Here is a 7,021-nt window from a genome sequence, read left to right on the forward strand (position 1 = left end):
TGCACTGGGTGTTCCCTCCATCTGGAATGTCTTTCTTTCTTCCAAATTTCCTTATGTATTCTTCCCTCACATGTTTTATGAAAGGGAAGCCTTGCAAAAATAACAGGAAAATACGTAATCTCACATTGGAAAATCCCTAATCCCACAATTTCCCCAGTAACGATTAAAGATCAATCCTATGAGTTCTTTCACTAACAGGTACCCTACAGAGTTCTAGAGTTCTGGGTTCTAGAGTTCTAGAGTTCATTTTTTGTTGTGTTTGTTTGTTTGAGACAGAGTCTGGCTCTGTTGTCCACGCTACAGTACCATGGCGTCAGCCTAGCTCACAGCAACCTCAAACTCCTGGGCTCAAGCGATCCTCCTGCCTCAGCCTCCTGAGTAGCTGGAACTATAGGCATGTGCCACCATGCCTGGCTAATTTTTTCTATATATTTTTTAGTTGGCCAATTAATTTGTTTCTATTTTTAGTAGAGAAGGGGTCTCGCTCTTGCTCAGGCTGGTTTCGAACTCCTGACCTTGAGTGATCCTCCCACCGCAGCCTCCCAGAGTGCTAAGATTACAGGTGTGAGCCACCACACCTGGCTGCAGAGTTCTGTTTTGCACAACTTCTGAAAAGAACTGAATGAACATGAATGGAAAAGAGATGTAAATCTCTTTCAAATTTGTTTTTTTTTTTTTTGAGAATCTGCTTTTACAGAGTTCCTTCGTAAACAGCAGGAGAAGGAACTGCAGCCTCAACCATATCTCCAGGACAGTCACGTCTCCTGTGATAATCCCTTCTCCAAGGAAGGCAGGAAACCATGTCTTGGACTCTGACATCCTTGCAGTTTTTGGTATCGACCTGCTGCTGCTTTTGTTATCAACTGACAGCCATAGCTATTTTTTTTCCTCTTCTTCCCTTTTATTTATTTATTTTTTTGAGACAGAGTCTCGCTTTGTTGCCCAGGCTAGAGTGAGTGCCGTGGCATCAGCCTAGCTCACAGCAACCTCAAACTCCTGGGCTCAAGCGATCCTCCTGCCTCAGCCTCCCGAGTAGCTGGGACTACAGGCATGCGCCACCATGCCTGGCTAATATATATTAGTTGGCCAATTTATTTCTTTCTATTTATAGTAGAGACGGGGTCTTGCTCTTGCTCAGGCTGGTTTCAAACTCCTGACCTTGAGCGATCCGCCGCCTCGGCCTCCCAGAGTGCTAGGATTACAGGGGAGAGCCACCTGGCCCGGCCTCTTCTTCCCTTTTAAATTCATCAAGCCATTTGGGCTCGCAGCTGGCATCTCCCTTCTCTTTCTTCTGGATGCCATGCCGTCTCTCTGCTCTCTTCCACACCCCACCCCTGTTTTTCACTCTCTCATTCTCTCTATCCTTATGAGATGATAAAATAAGCTTTTTTTTTTTGAGACAGAGTCTCACTGTGTTGCCTGGGCTAGAGTGCCATGGCATCAGCCTAGCTCACAGCAACCTCAAACTCCTGGGCTCAAGCGATCCTCCTGCCTCAGCCTCCTGAGTAGCTGGGACTACAGGCACGCACCACCATGCTCGGCTAATTTTTCCTTTTCTTTTCTCGTCTTTTCCTTTCTTTTCTTTTCTTTTCTTTTTTTTTTTTTTTTTTTGAGAGACAGAGTCTCGATTTGTTGCCCAGACTACAGTGAGTGCCATGGTGTCAGCCTAGCTCACAGCAACCTCAAACTCCTGGGCTCAAGAGATCCTCCTGTCTCAGCCTCCCAAGTAGCTGGGACTACAGGCATGTGCCACCATGCCCGGCTAATTTTTTATATATATATTTTAGTTGACCAATTAATTTCTTTCCATTTATAGTAGAGACGGGGTCTCGCTCTTGCTCAGGCTGGTTTCGAACTCCTGAACTTGAGCAATCCGCCCGCCTCAGCCTCCCAGAGAGCTAGGACTACAGCGTGAGCCACCGCGCCCGGCTCTTTTCATTTTTGAGACAGAGTCTCACTCTGTTGCCTGGGTTAGAGTGCTATGGCGTCAGCCTAATTCACAAGAACCTCAAACTCCTGGGATCAAGCAATCCTTCTGCCTCAGCCTCCTGAGTAGCTGGGACTATAGGCACGCAACACCCCAGCCGGCTAATTTTTTTCTGTTTGTAGTTGTTTGGCTAATTTATTTCTATTTATAGTAGAGACGGGGTCTCGCTCTTGCTCGGGCTGGTCTCGAACTCCTGAACTCAACTAATCCTCCCACCTGGGCCTCCCAAAGTGCTAGGATTACAGGCATGAGCCACCACACCTGCCCTAATTTTTCTATATATTTTCAGTTGGCCAATTAATTTCTTTGTATTTTGAGTAGAGACAGGGTCTTCACTCTTGCTCAGGCTGGTTTTGAACTCCTTACCTTGAGTGATCCACCCACCTCAGCCTCCCAGAGTGCTAGGATTACAGGTGTGAGCCACCATGCTGGGCCCTAAAATTGTAATTTCTAACAGGATTTTAATATACCCTGAATTTTCCTGAGGTACAGCTCATATTATACATACATATATAAAAATATATAAAATATGTAATTATAGTTTGTCTTATTGACAACTTCATTCAATTGGACCACAATTTCGGAAAAGTTGCATTGTCTACAGCAATGCTGCCTAAGGTGTTTGAGCCCATGATATAGCACTCCTGTGTCAGGCTGCATGGTAGCTGTGGAATTTACAATAATACATTTCAAGTAAAATCTGGGGGCCATATTGTGTATTCCGTGTACTTATGTTGAAGGACTTATCACTTTATTACAAATTAGTTTCCATTTATTTATCCCTTGTATTACAGTTGGTGAAGTAAAATGATATTTTGTTGTAGATATAGGTGGGTTATATTATCTCTGGATTTCATTCAGAATAATAAAGGCCGAATTACATATTATGAATTATTTGTGATAAAAAGAAATAAACTCAGCCATCTGGAAAGTACAAATTACAACCACAGTAAAATATCATTTCACATCTAGGATGGCTATAATAAAAAAGATAATAACAAATGTTGGGGAATATTCATTATGAGGGTTCCCTGTCTATAGATGTTTAAAATAAATTTGTAAATTTTCCTCTTGTTAAAAAAAAAAAAAAAAAAAAGAGGCTGGTGCTGTGGCTCACGTCTGTAATTCTAGTACTCCGGGAGGCCGAGGCGGGAGGATCGCTTGAGGTCAGGAGTTGAGTTCGAGACCAGCCTGAGCAAGAGTGAGATCCTGTCTCTACAAAAAATAGAAAGAAATTAGCTGGACACTAAAAATATATAGAAAAAATTAGCTGGGCATCGTGGTGCCTGCCTGTAGTCCCAGCTACTTGGGAGGCTGAGGCAGGAGGATCACTTGAGCCCCGGAGTTGAGGTTGCTGTGAGCTAGGCTGATGCCACGGCACTCGAGCATGGGCAACAGAGTGAGACTCTGTGAAAGAAAACCAAAAACAAAAACAAAAAAAGAAAAAAATGAATAACAAATATTGGTACGAATGTAGAGATATTGAAGCCATCATATAGTGCCCGTGGGAAGATAAAATGATGTATGCAGTCTAGCAGTTACTCAAGAGGTGAAACATAGAGTTACCATATCACACAGCAATACCACTCCAAGGTATATACCCAAGAAAAATGAAAACAAATGTCTCCACAAAAATTTGTACATGAATGTTCATAGCAGCATTAAAGGGAAGAATAGAAACGTCCTAAATGTCCATCAACTGTTAAATGGATTAATAAAATGTGGTATATCTATTCAATGGAATATTATTCAGCCATAAACAGAAATACCGATACAGGCTACAACATAGATGAACCTGGAAGACATTATGCCAAGTGGAAGGTACCACGTACAAAAAATCACATATTCTTTGATTCCATTTATAGGAAATCCTGAGAATAGGCAAATTTCATAGAGGCAAAGGTAGATTGATGGTTGCCTAGGGCTAGGGAAGGATGGGAGAATAGGTGGTAACTGCTAATGGGTATGGGGTTTCTGGTGGTGTGACAAAGATGTTCTAAAATTGATTATGATGATGGTTGCACAACTGTGAATATACTAAAAACCACTGAATTATACTTTAAGTGGGCGAATTGTATGGTGTGTGAATTCTATCTCAATGGAGCTGTCACAAAATACACTAGGGCACACTCAAAACTTTGACTCAAATGGTACGAAATAAATTTTTTTTTTTTTTTTGAGACAGAGTCTCACTTTTGTTGCCCAGGCTAGAGTGAGTGTTAGGGACCGACCTTCCACAGCCCCACCGGACAGAAAAGCAGAGACATCGAGGATGCAATCACACAAGAGGAGGTTTATTTTCTGGCTAGCCAGGGTCCGAGCCTTTGAGCCCCAACGCAGTGGTCGCTCTCCTTAGGCAAGGACCCCGACCTGAATTGCGGGGTGCCTTTTATCCCCCCCCCAAAGGGCCCTAGCAAGGCACAAACTAATTATGCGCTGGCCATGAGCTGACCTTTGAAGTGATTAATTTTCTTTGAATTCTGCGCGATCCCTGTGCATCCCACCTCCCTTTTGCCTTTCTTCACAAGCCAAGAGATAACCGGAGGTATGAGTATAAACAGATGTGTGCTGTTCGCTAATTGCCTCACCCTGCTTCACACGAAGGGGGGCGGAAAACTCTTTTCTTGTTGTGCCACTGAGACGCTGCCGAAGGGCCATCGAGGCGCCCCCACATTTCCCCCTTTCCTTTACATAGCTGACGAGCACTCTTGCTCGTCTTCTGGGTAATTTATAAGTTCTGGGTCTGCATTATTTGTCCCGATACTTTGATATTGCTGTTGCAGCACCAGAAGCTGAACAGCACTGACCCTGTCTCTTACAAATCTTATGAGTTTGTTTACTATGCAGGGCCCAAATGTCAGGGCTAAGAGTAAGATCACCAGTGGTCCTACAAGCGCGGAAATCAGGGTAGTCAGCCAGGGGGAACTATTGAACCAGGACTCAAACCAACCTGTTTGTTTTTCGTACTCTCGTTTGCGCCGAGCAAGCCCTTTTCTTACTTTGGCCATGGACTCTCTTACCACCCCTGTGTGGTCGGCATAGAAACAGCATTTCTCCCGGAGGGCCGCACATAGCCCTCCCTGTTGCAGGAACACCAAGTCTAACCCTCTCCGGTTTTGCAAAACTATTTCTGAGAGGGAGGTTAAAGACTTTTCTAAGTGGGAGATGGACTCTTTAATCCTGGCGATATCCTCATCGATAGCCGCCCTGAGGGAGTTAAATCCCCTATGCTGCATGGCTAGGGAGGAGATGCCAGTTCCCGCCCCTATTGCCCCTAGACCAAATAGGGTAGCCAGAGTGATGGCAGTAATGGGCTCTCTTTTTCTATGGAAAATTAGGTTAGCAGCTCTTTGCCCTATCACACCCTCATACATTTTTGTAGTGAGGTCCAATCTCCAGGTGCCACAGCCCCGAGTCTGAGTCTAGACAGTATAACTAGTAGTCCAAGAGGAATAGGACTCAGCTGGCTTCTCGTGGCGCTGCTGCTACTTGAGTCAGCCTGACTTTTAGTGGGTTCTCTGGGTCCACCGTTGCTCTCCACTGGCTCTGGCACCGTTTTAGGTCGTTCTCGTTGGCTGGCCTCACGTGGGAGTGGTGTATCCAAGTTGATATGCCGTCTACCTTGAGAGCAGTGGGGGTAACAAGAATAATTTGAAAGGGCCCCTTCCACCTAGGCTCTAGGGTTTTACTGTTATGCCTCTTCACCCACACCCAGTCTCCAGGTTGGTGAGGATGATGCAAATGTCCGGCACTCTTCTCCTCGGGCTCTGCGGCGCGGTATATGGCCTGAAGGGCAGGCCATACTTGGCTGTGAACGCGCTGCAGAGCTTGAACGGCTTGCAACACGTCTTTGGGGTGTCTTGGGAGGGCCTCAGGGCTTACCCTGGGGACCACGGGCGGAGGAGTGCCATACATGATTTCAAAGGGGGTTAAGCCTAAATGATAGGGGGTGTTCCGGGCTCGGAACAGGGCGAAGGGAAGGAGGGTCACCCAGTCCCCGCCAGTCTCCAGGGCCAATTTAGTCAGGGTCTCCTTTATTGTTCTGTTCATTTTTTCTACCTGCCCTGAACTCTGGGGGTTATAGGCACAATGTAGCTTCTAATTGGTCCCCAGAGCCTGGGCCAGTCCCTGACTGACTTGGCTGACAAAAGCAGGTCCATTGTCTGATCCTATTCCCTCTGGCAGTCCATATCTAGGGACTATTTCCTCTAATATTTTCTTGGCTACCGTCAGAGCAGTCTCTTTCTTAGTGGGGAAAGCCTCTACCCACCCGGAGAACGTATCCACCATAACTAGCAGATACCGGTACCCATACTTTCCAGGTTTGACTTCTGTAAAATCTATTTCCCAGAACAGTCCTGGCTGCCTCCCTCTTTCCCTCGTACCTGCATGGGTCCCTTTGACCCTCCCTGGCTGCATGACTTGGCAGGCTCGGCAGTCCCGGACGATGTCGTCTGCCACTCGTCCCTGCGACATGAACCTGAGCTGGGCGGTGTTTAACAGTTGTAACATTTTTCTCTTTCCTAAATGTGTGGTCTGGTGTAGGTGCGTCAACAGGTGACGTCCCAGAGTCTCTGGCACTATCAGGCGGCGTTCTTCGTCTCGCAGCCAGCCATCTTCACCTTTTTCCACAGTTAGTCGTTTTGCAGCCCAGGCTTCGTCTGCACTGGAGTAGTCTGGCAGAGGAGGTATCTGTCCCATGCCCGGGGGCGGAAGGCTGATGTGTAGGATATTTGGTGGCGTAGCACCCCCCGCCGCTTTCTTAGCCTCGGCGTCTGCCCGTCGGTTGCCCCTAGCCTCCACTGAGTCTCCACCCTGGTGTCCCGGGGTGTGGACTACCGCTACTGCCTTTGGCAGCAGGACAGCCTCTAGCAAGCGGAGGATGTCGGGCTTATGCTTGATCTCCTTCCCTTCTGCTGTGATGAACCCCCTCTCCCTGTAGAGAGCTCCGTGTATGTGCACAGTCCCAAAAGCATAACGGCTGTCAGTGTATACCGTCAGTCTCTTCCCTTGGGCCCGGCAAAGAGCCTCTGT

The sequence above is a fragment of the Microcebus murinus genome, chromosome 16 (assembly GCF_040939455.1).
Source record: "Microcebus murinus isolate Inina chromosome 16, M.murinus_Inina_mat1.0, whole genome shotgun sequence".
Classification (NCBI taxonomy): domain Eukaryota; kingdom Metazoa; phylum Chordata; class Mammalia; order Primates; family Cheirogaleidae; genus Microcebus; species Microcebus murinus.